At 43.5% G+C, this 11,043-nt stretch overlaps 1 long non-coding RNA gene across 1 annotated transcript; it reads right to left on the bottom strand.

Moving 5' to 3' along the window:
* Window positions 1-1,307: 1,307 nt before the first annotated feature.
* Window positions 1,308-4,343, bottom strand: LOC114059904. The gene is made up of 2 exons (XR_003571763.1): window positions 2,942-4,343; window positions 1,308-2,259 (listed from the first exon to the last, which is right to left on the bottom strand). It is a non-coding gene; the product is annotated as an uncharacterized LOC114059904 (long non-coding RNA).
* Window positions 4,344-11,043: the final 6,700 nt, after the last annotated feature.

Here is an 11,043-nt window from a genome sequence, read left to right as displayed (position 1 = left end):
CATATGACCTGGGCAGTTATCTGAAAGCAAATATTAATTCTCATTTTCCATTTATTTACAGATAGAACAGTGTCTTACCAATTGTAAATGATGACATATTGTTGAAGTTCAAATAATTTGGTTTTAAAACACTTTTATATTTTTTTCAAATATTCCTAATGCAGTTTCTTGCAACTAAGCAAGCAGAAAATGAATTATTCCCTTTTTTACTAATAAAAAGTGCTTTGATTTTATATATTTACAAATACACAAATGTATATATATTTCCATAGCTTTAAAGCATAAGTGGCCACCTTTTAACAAAGATAAAAATTCATTTTCTTCATTAATTAATTATAACTAATACCTCCATGGTACATGCCCTAAAGTATCCAGTAAAACATGGTGTTACCAAGATGTATCATTTTAAGCTACATTTTGAGTCTTGAAAAACTCAATTTACTCTCATTATCAAGTGAGCTATAACTATTGACAACACCATGGAACATTTCTGTTGCTCTGCAACAAGTAGTCTCTTTTCTGTACGTCACATTTTTGCAACAACAAAAGCTGAAAGCTTGTTCTTAGAAGTTTAGATCTTCTAAGTCTTCTCAGATCTTCTTATCCTACTGGTCAAAGCAAAGTCATGGAGCTGCTTCTGGTGACAGGCTGTTTTGCTGGCTTTTTTTCAAGCTGCCCCTTGACTTAATAATAGAACATTATAGACATTATTGTGATCATTATCCACATATCTCCAGATGCTGATTTTTTTAAAAAATCATTCCTATTTAGACTCAGGCATAGTTTATCACTACCCTGCCCATCCCATTATTGACCCAACAGACTCCATAAAACAGGAGTTTATGGGGTAATCATCACTCACAACACTTCAACTAAACTGGAAATGTATTCTAGAAATACATTTCAGACATTGTTCACAGTTTTGCTCTGATTGGCTTCAGTGACTGTTTAAAAATTAAATTCGTCTGGTTCTCAATTGGGCTTGTAACATAGGCCCTGTAACATTTCTGAGCTGAGAAATTTTCCCAGAAAAATTTCATTGGAAAAATGAAATAGCCTTCCATGAAGGTTGCTACTCAGAAATCTTATGGTGGTAGGAAAGAACCTACAGGATTTCTTCTTGGTACTTCTGTTCTTTATTTCATTTTGGCCAAGATTTTCTGTCTTTGAAGGGTGAGTTGCAAAGAAGTCCTTGGAAAGGAGCGTACACATGATTGTTTCCTTGTCTCCTTGTCACTCCTAGTTTTTTGTTTGTTTGGTTTTGTTTTTGGTGTGGGTTTTTTTGTTTGTTTGATTTTGGTGGTTTTGTTGTTTTTGTTGTTGTTTCTGAGAGAGAGAGAACTGAAAAGGAAATTTGGGAGAAGCTGTTAATACTCTTACTTGGTTGAAAAGGTATCACCAAGATGTATAAGCATTTGGTAGTTTCCAGTCAATATTATGATGGAAAAAGAAAATAACACTGTAATTGAAGTGTTCTCATGTTTATAGAGCATTTATATTATAGACTGAATCAGAGGGGAACTGAAATAATCTCTGAGTATGTGGCAATGCTGAGGAAATTAAGAATCAAAAGACTTAAATGACACACAGTTTTTTGTGTGTGGAATATAAAACCAGGCAAGCCAAATTATCATATTGAGACTAACTTAAACCTTAAACATATGCTCAAGTTACTTCATTTGGGATGAAGAGTGCATTTCAAGATATGTTGCAGCAGCACACAAAAAACTGTGTAGCAAGTCCAGCAGAAGTGAAGAAGAAAGTGCACCATAAACCGTACAATTAACTATTATTGTTGTGGGAAAATACTCACTATGCAAACAACTTCCAGTTCAAGAATAAACTCTGTAAAAACAGCAATAAACTGCGCCATGCTTAGAGAATATAAAGGTCAATGAAAAGCAAACAACTGATATTAAATCCACTTGGAATCCGGATCCTGTAGCATCTTCACAATAGCTGAATTTTAGAGAGAAAATAAGTCAGGTTTATTTATATGTGGAAGGAGCAAGATCTGAAATGCATCTCAGTAAAGCATCTGTTTTTCCTCGATTTCACAGCAGGAATGTTAGAGACTACTTAAATAGATGAAGTTGCAGAAAATTTAATTACCACTAAACATTTACAAGGAAATTATTGTTCCCTGGAGTTACCACAGTTGTAGTGATGATGGTGTTTGACATGTCTGGGCTTTAAGGAGGAATCATATGCAGCAACTACTTGGAAGCAAACAAGAGAAGTGTATAGGGTGTATAACATCTGAAGATTTAAGAAATTATAAGATTTATCCTGCAATAGAAATTATCTAAACATTTGAAAAAAGCAGCTGATGCCTTTTATGATGATACAGTAACTGTAACCTGTGGGAAGACAAAGATACAATTTTTGTTACAAACTTGTCTGATACCTTTCCAAAAATACACCAGAAGGGAAAAGCAACTGGAGCATCGCAAGAATTCTGCAATAGTATTTAAGGTTACATTCAACAAACAGCACTTGAGCGTAGTTAGTTCTGACACCGTATTGGTGTTGACCTTAACATTACCAACTACCCAGTAAAGATCAGTATTTTTTCCCTGGTTCATAAGATGTATTTGCCTCATTATTGCATTTTTGGCAAGTTCATCTTAGCTTAAATCCATTCACAAGTATGGACTGAAGACAACGAGATAGTGTGTTATCTGATAGCAGACACAAGTGTTTATTTCAGTCTCACAGTGTAGTCTTCAGTAACTGTACCTTCTGGTTAGTAGGCAGGCATACACAAGCAGATACTATGAGGTATTGCTGCCATGCAACGTTATTTGAATGATCATTACAAAACCAGCAGTGAAGGACACTCTGAAACCTCCCTCACAGGCTTGGGTGTTATCATTAATCCTTAAGGAAAATTCATTGATTTAATCTGCTCACAGTAGCAATAAATGTGTGCATAACTCACAAGGCAAAAGCTGAAGAAATCCATAAGGAACACAAATTGCAGCACAGTTACATCCTTTACTGACAGTAGTTGATTATTAAGAGGGTTTGTTTAACCATCTTCTAATTGAACAGACTGGCACTGAAAATTCTGAATTGTCCTGGTTCCATCAAAACTTTCTACAGAAGCTTTAGCCGTGATCTGGCTGTGGCTGCTGGCCAAGCTGGCTTCTTACTGTAGCTCAGTTGACTGGCTATCCAGCTCCCTGGCATCAGGCCGACTGCTCAGTTGGTTTCTTGGCTTCCCAGGCTTGTCAGCTGGCAAAGAAATAGATTGTTTTATTTCTTGCCAAAAAGGCTGCAGAGCCAACATGTTTTGTTCCAGCACTTCATGAAACAAAATATTGACAAGCTGGAATTTCCTGTAGAATAAAAATTTCACTTCCCAGCCAGCCCCAGTTATTATTGTACGCTCTTGTGTAACATAGTGACAACGTTTATCGCATCCTCTAAGCAAACACAATGCACAGAAAGGATGTGAATTCAGAGAGCTTTCCAAGGCTTTGGATAATAATCTCATATCATCTGAAACCGTCTCTATGGAGCACAATGCATCTTTTGATAAGGTTAGTTTGTGACGCTTTCCATTTTGCGTTAAAAGGCCTATTTAGTTGGCTTCAAGACCTCATTTTTCAGCAGGACATAACTGGCTGTCTGAGGGATGAATTCAGTATACAGTCTGTGGATTACACCCCTTATGCATATTGTTTTGCAAGATGACTTACACAGGTCACAGATCAAACTCCAGAGAAAGAGAAACCAGCAATAGCTGCAATGCAGTCACATGTATAAAGATTATTAGGTTTTCACTGTTGAAAAAAGGAATTAAGATATCCATAAATATGCAAACAAAAATGATTTCTCAGACATGTCAAAAATGGATTCATGAAACATTCAGTGAAGAGAAACCAAAAAATGCCATCACATCATAGTACAATGCCATAAACCCAAACCTTGTCAGAGACAAACGCCATGGCCCAGCCTAGGCCAAAGATTCATGATAAGATGACTAATAGAATTACCCACTGAGACGAAGAGTTCCAGTTTTGGAGGTGGTAGGTGTGTCAATAGTGTTTTTAAGGAGACACTGAATAGGGCCTAAACGGCAAAGCAAGTCAACACATGGGTATGCCCTCGGCAGCAGAACAAGACCATTTAAGCTGTTCCTGTTCTTGGTTGTTTCAGCGCTATCCCCAGTATCATGCTGACACATTTATTACTCTGGTGAACTAGGTCAGCAAAACGGAAGGAAAGCAGGTTGTTCTCTAGTCTTCTCAGTTCAGTCTCATTTATTGCTTGATTTCACAAATGTTCATGCTGGCACAGTCCAGAAGCAATGCAGACGCAGGAGCAGGGAGCTGGGCTGGGGAGCTGAAGGGCATGTTATAAACAGAGAAACCACTAGAAGTCATTAATGAAATTATTACATTATGAGCTTTAGATTTTTAATTTTTTTTTCTGAAGGGGTGGTGGGGGGAGAAAGGTGGAATATTATCAAGCATGGCAAATCCTTCCCAGCTTGCTGCAAGGGGATCAGTGGAAAAGGCTTACACAGGTTTTAAGACAGGAAGAGTATGCATGCCTCCTGCTGAAGGTAGGAATACATAGACTATAAATTAAACATCTGCTTTTGAGAAGACAATCCTTATTATTCTAAGTGTAGCTTATAGAATATAATTTCAAGTCTTGCCCCAACCTAATAAAGCTTTAGTTATACAGACACATTTTTCAGAAGCAGTATCATAAAAAACCCTGACAAACCAACACTGACACAATTTTATGCAACTGTGTAGTTTTCCTGTACAGGGGAAAAAAAATGTAAGTAAGGGAATAGGAAGAAAACGGACAGAATACTGCCAGAAAATCACAGACTAGTTCTTTAACACCTTTCACAGAACTGCCATTCAGTACCTGAGAGAGATGACATATCAGTCAGTCTGAGATAATCTTTAAACAAGTTGCTCCAAGCCAGTGATCCTGAGATATCAAGCTTAAAAGACAGAAACAGACAGTAAGTCATGATAGTACCAGGGACGTAACAGTAGTTTTGACAAAAATATTCTAAACATGCCTATTTTTCATACCAAATGAGCAGGTAGAAAACACTACAGGTGCATGGCCAGCTCTGCCTGATACTGATCCCCTTCATGAGGCCTGATCCTGATCCCCGCAAGCGGAATGATGTCCCAGCCTGGCTTTTATCTGTCCCTGTCCCGATGCCCCAGGCTGGGGCTGTCCCCAGCTTCCCTGCTCCCTGGCTGGGGTCAGCAGAATGGGTTCTGACTGACCAGACCCTGCCCTGAAAAGTATAAAATTAGCAGGACACAAAATACCAGATCCCAGAAACCAACACCCTATTTCTTCATAATTAATATCAATTTTAAGGAGTGTTGGCTAACCAGACAAGATTCCTGTGCTTTTGTATGGACAGTATTTAAATCAACTGTAAAAACCAAAAAATTAAAAAAATCACTATTTCAAAGCTACCTCAATTTTTATTATTGCATAAAAAAATAACATTTTCTCTGACAAACAATGGTGTGCTGTGGGTTATGTTTCATAGTTTCCTGACGAGGGCGAATCTTGATTTTTCTCAAGGTTTTGGCAGGGAGCCAGAGGAACTCATTATTCTGAGCAGTCTAAGGGGAATTATAAAACAAAGGAAAAAAAAAGGCTTGAATTTATTTTTAAAGCATGCTTTCTCATGTTTACATTGCTTCCAGAGCTATTTTGTTTTGGAATTATTTTACTTATTGTGGATAGATGAAAAACAATGATACATTAAAAACAACAAAACCTTCTTACAGAATTTTTAGCTTTCATGAAAACTGAAAAGTGTTCTTAGTGATGGAGTTAGTCAAAAGAAGGCATATTTTGTTGGTTGGCTGGAGATGTGCAAACTGTTAAACTTTACTCAAATGATAGTGTATTTCCAAGTGAGGCTGGTCTCGAGGGGCACTGAAATGATGACTAAGTTGAGTTAAATTTGATGCTTTTATTCATTTACTTTCTCTCCATCCCATAGGGACCTGCAGTCCCCAGGAGTACGAGAACCATTTTATTTGTCCCACTTATGCCACACAGTATGACATATTTTAGAACCAGTCCTTTGCTTCTTTTATCTATCTAGTGTTTGCAAGGTTTGTTGGCTTTGTCCACAGCTTACCAGTTTTTACAGTCCATTAAAATGTAGCTCACTTACCTGTTGGCAAAAATTAGTAAGTGAATGCATGCCCTGACCTCTGAAGTGTCTAAAATGATTGCACAAACCAGAAACAGCCCATGATCAAAGACTAAATAGAAATGAAAGCCACATCTCAAGTAAAAACAGAAGGTAGGTACAAGCAGAAATTGTCTTGAAAAGTAGTGGAGATCCAGTAGCAAAAAATTCTCACATCCTTTTTACAGGGCTTTAACGGTCCTCAGAGGAAAAGTGCAACTTATGAGAAGGTCACATTAGTCTCTGTCTTTCTCTGTAAAGTGGAGCATGTTGGACTTTTAAACGGCCCAGTATTAAAAAGCTACAAAGATCTTAGGATTCTTTTTCTTTTTCTTTTTTTTTTTTCTTCCCTAACCCCTTCTCTAGTATATGAATTTTGGGATTTTTTTGCTGAATTTAGCGTTGGGGGCTCTGTCTTTTCTGTCTTCCAGAAGCTGTTGCAAGCATACGCTGCCCTGTCTCCACCTGCAGCCACAGTGGAAATTCAGTTCTGTTTTTCCTCCTCCTGATCTTCACTCTCATATGCCGTCTTAGAAAGACCTGTCCCGATTCCAAGAATCTCTCTTTCAGGGAAGGACACAGTTGTTAGTGCACATTGCTAAGACAATCCATTGTGTATTGTCCAAGACACTTCCTCATTTGTGTCCTTGTTGTCAGATTAGTCTCTGAAGGAGCTGCTGCTGCTGAAAACAAATTATTTTGGGAAGCTACCCGAAATTACTGTTTCCATGCAAACAAAATGAAATCCCAGGCCCCAACAGCACCTACAGTTAAACATGTGCCATCCTAACTCACGAGGATTTGAAATTGCGTATTTGCTGGGCTAAACTGTTCATCTGGTGTCCAGAGGAATCAGGCACCACCGAGTTTAAAAAGGGCGTGTGGAAAGGAGCAAGGGCACAGCATTTCCAGGCAGGGTTTGACACTCTTGTCTGTGCCTCGTCTGACTAAAACCAGACTGGAGCCTCCAACCCATCCCCCGTTTCCGAGGCAGCCAGCGCCTGGGATGCCGCGAGAAACCATCCCGAGCTGCAGGATCGGTCCAGCCCACACGGCAGGCACACACCGCCCGGGGCTCTGCAGGAGCCATGCCCGCTCCTGGGCACACCCCGCAGCACAGAACAGGGGCAGGGGCTGGGACAGGATCACGGACGGGGACTGGGACAGGGACGGGGGCTGGGAGAGACAGGGACATGGCCTAGGACAAGGGCTGGGGCACGGGGAGCGGCTGGGGCCGTGCCGGGGGCAGGGACTGTGACCCGGGATAGCGCGCGCGATAACCCCAGGAGGCCGTGCGCGCGCTCAAGCACACAGAGGGAGGAGTGGTGCGCGCCCCCGCCCCCCCACGCGCGCGCACGCCCGCGCGCCCTGCCGCGGCTGTTTCCGGGGCGGGACCAGGTTTCCCGCCAATGGGAGCGCGCGGCGGCAGAGGCAGCTCCAGGGGCGGGGCCGGGAGGGAAGCGTCGCGAGAGCGGCGGCGCGCGCCGGGGGCGGGGCGGGGCGGGGGGCGGTGGCGGGGGCGTTGGGTCTGGCCGCGCGCTCCGGTGCCGCTCCGGCGCGGGGTCGGGGACGCGCGCGGCGCGCGCTGAGGAGCCGGCGGCGGCGGCGGCGGCGGCTACAGGTACGGAGCGCCCGCTCTGCTTCCCACCCCCAACCCCGCTGCCGCCGCCGCCGCCCGGGGCTGGGGGGTCGGGGCCCGCCGCCGCGGCCCCCACGCAGGGCGGGGTGCAGCCCGCCGGCCTGTCTGTCAGGCGGGGCTCGCTGCCACAGGTGGCCCCGGAGCTCCCGGGGAGGCGCGCGGCAGAGCATCTTCCGCCGCCCTTCCCTTCTCTTCTCTTCCCTGAGGAAGGATCCGCTGGGGCAGCGCGGCTCCCGCGGGCCCGGCCGGTCACCGGAGGAGGAGCCGGGGAAGGGCCGCGGTGTGCCCCTGATCCGCAGCGCGGGGGTGACACGGGGCGGGGGTAACGCAGCGCCCCAGCCCCGGCACCCGCAGGGACTGGGGTCGCTTTCGCAGCTCCGCCCGCCCCGCCCCGCTGCTCCCCGTGGGCCGGGTCTGTCTGTCCGCAGCCTCGGCAGGGCACGGACTGGTTCCTGCCTGTGGTGGTGCAGTCGGTGCGCGGAGGCTCCGTGAGTTCGCGTTCTCTCCTGCCAGGACTGGGTTGTGGTCGGTGCGCACGGGTTAAGTAAGTTCACCCTGTTCTCAACATCTCGCTTTTTAAAAGTGTCTCCTCCCCCTTCCTCCCCACGTCCTCTCAGTTCCTTTCCTCCCTCAACGGAGGAGAGACAGCAAGCGTTCCTCGTTTGCTTTCTTGGGCTCTTTTAAGGGGCTTTCTTAAGCTTGCTCTTTTTTTTTTTTTTTTTTTTACTACTGAAGTACGTTTCTCCGGGTTTGCCTTTAAAAATCCAACATGCAGAAGGAAAAAAAAAAAAAGTGTGAACTGCCGATCCCATCTGTATATAGATTATTGCCTTCTAATTGAAGCTATGATGTGTTGCCAGATTGACATAGGGAGAAAAAAACAAACCCTTAGATCTGGAAAAGATCAGTGATAATGAAATAAATGGTAACACAATGCTCCAAGTTTATCTATGTTGCACTTGTGAAGAGGCTTACATTGCCTTGTATTTGTAAGATTATTTCAGAATTGTAGAGTTAGACTTCAGTGATAGATTCTACCAATATTTAACTAATCCTCGAGAAACTAAGTGTTTTTAAATAATGTTGGTCCCATTTGTACAGTGGTATTTCTAGGTCTGTAGGCAAGCTGATTTTTTGGGGGGGGCATAGTAATTGAATTATGCTGTCTTGGTTGATGTCTCATAATTCCATATCCTTCAGAAATTCTTTAAAATATTTTGGCAGTTGAAGTGGTGGAAAGACTTACTCAGTGTGGACAAATAATAAAAAAGATTAGATCATTCCTGTTTTCTGTTAATCATTTAGTATGATATAATCTTAAAAAAAAACAAAACAAAGAATACACATCCCAAAAGTACCTCCTAAACAAGGTGTTCTTTGGTGAAACTTTGTCAAAGGGAAAATAAGATGGCTTGAGAAAAATGCTGCAGCTTAAAAAATACAAACTTACTTGGTATAGTTCTGTTATGTACAAAATACACAGCACAATAAAGTACAGAAATTTAAAGTTGATTGCACACAAAATCTAGGCTAATGGATACACCTTGTACATCAAATAACATTTTTTCCCAGGATATATTGGTGAATCCAGACGCAGGACTGGGGGGAAACTGTGGGTGATGACTTTAAGTGATGATCTAGGCAAAGAAAATGAAGGATTCTTTTGAAATTATTGAGGCTTTGTATTCATGTCATGCTTCTGTATGTGACATAAACACAGTATAGAAGAGTTAGAACCCAACAAGAGAAAGGAGACCCAACCTGTCGTTAATGCTCACCATCAATGATGTATTTTGCTCCCCCTTTCTTGGTGTGGGTGTGGCTGTGGTCAAGACAACTTGCATTTTATAAGTGGAGCTTTTCAAGACTGCCAACCTGATTAGTGAAACAGATAAACCATCAGAAATGAAAAATAGAGAAGGATCCTTGTCAGTGTAGACTTGTTAATTTGGTTTTCAGTAGCAGTTGTTTTGGGAAGGTTCTAAACGCACATGCAGGACAACCAGGGTATCAGACCCAGCCAACGTGGATTTACCAAAGAAATGTCCTGCTTGACCAGCCCGATCTCCTTCTATGACAAAGTGATCCACTTAGAACATGAGGTCAAGGCTGTCAATATGGTCTGTCTTGATTTCTGTAAAGTGTTTGATGCTGTCTCCCACAGGATGCTCCTGAAAAAACTGGCTGCTCACAGCTTGGATGGGAGGACTCCTCAGTGGCTAAAAAACTGGCTGGATGGTTGGGCCCTGAGAGTTGTGATGAATGGAGCTAAATCCAGTTGGGAGCCAGTCACTAGCAGTGTTCCCCAGGGCTTAGTATTATGGCCAGTCCTGTTTATTGATGATCTGGATGAGGGCATCAAGTGCACCCTCAGTAAATTTGCAGACGACACTAAGTTGGACAGGAGTGTTGATCTGCTGGAGGGCAGGAGGGCTCTGCGGAGAGACTGGACAGACTTGATCAAGGGGCTGAGGCCAGTGGTATAACGTGAAGTGCTGGGTGCTGCACTTGGATCACAGCAACCCCACGCAGTGCTACAGGCTGGGGGAGGAGTGAGTGGCTTGAGAGCTGTTTGGTGGAAAGGGACTTGGGATGCTGGTCAACTGCCGTCTGAACATGAGCCTGGGCAGTGTGCCAGGTGGCCAAGAAGGCCAATGGCATCCTGACCTGAATCAAGAATAGTGTAGCCAGCGGGACCAGGGAAGTGATTGTCCCTCTGTACTCGGCACTGGTGAGGCCACAGCTTGAATCCTGTGTTCAGTTTTGGGCCCCTCACTTCAAAAAGGATATTGAGGTGCTGGAGTGTGTCCAGCGAAGGGCAACAAGGCTCGTGGACTAGAGAACATATCCTGTGAGGTACAGCTGAGGGAGCTGGGTTTCTTTAGTCTTGAGGAGGCTCAGAGGTGACTTCATTGCTCTCCAGCCTCCTGAGAGGAGGTTGTAGTGAGGTCGGGATTGATCTCCTCAGCCGTGTCTGCAGTGAGAGGACCAGAGGAAATGGTTGCTCTGGGAAGTGGTGAAGTCACCATCCCTGGAGGCACTTAAGAGATGTCTGGATCTGGCACGTGGTGATATGGTTTACTGTTTACAGTGGTAGTACTGGATGGACAGTTGGACTGGATCATCTTGCAGGCCTCTTCCAACCTTGATGATTTAGAGTGTTGTTTTTAAGGTATTTTTAAATTTCACATTTAGAATGAATATT

The sequence above is a fragment of the Empidonax traillii genome, unplaced genomic scaffold, assembly GCF_003031625.1.
Source record: "Empidonax traillii isolate 1590-97213 ecotype Southwest subspecies unplaced genomic scaffold, ASM303162v1 scaffold247:size2371522, whole genome shotgun sequence".
Taxonomy (NCBI): Eukaryota; Metazoa; Chordata; class Aves; order Passeriformes; family Tyrannidae; genus Empidonax; species Empidonax traillii.
This window is presented reverse-complemented; position numbering and strand designations above follow the sequence as displayed.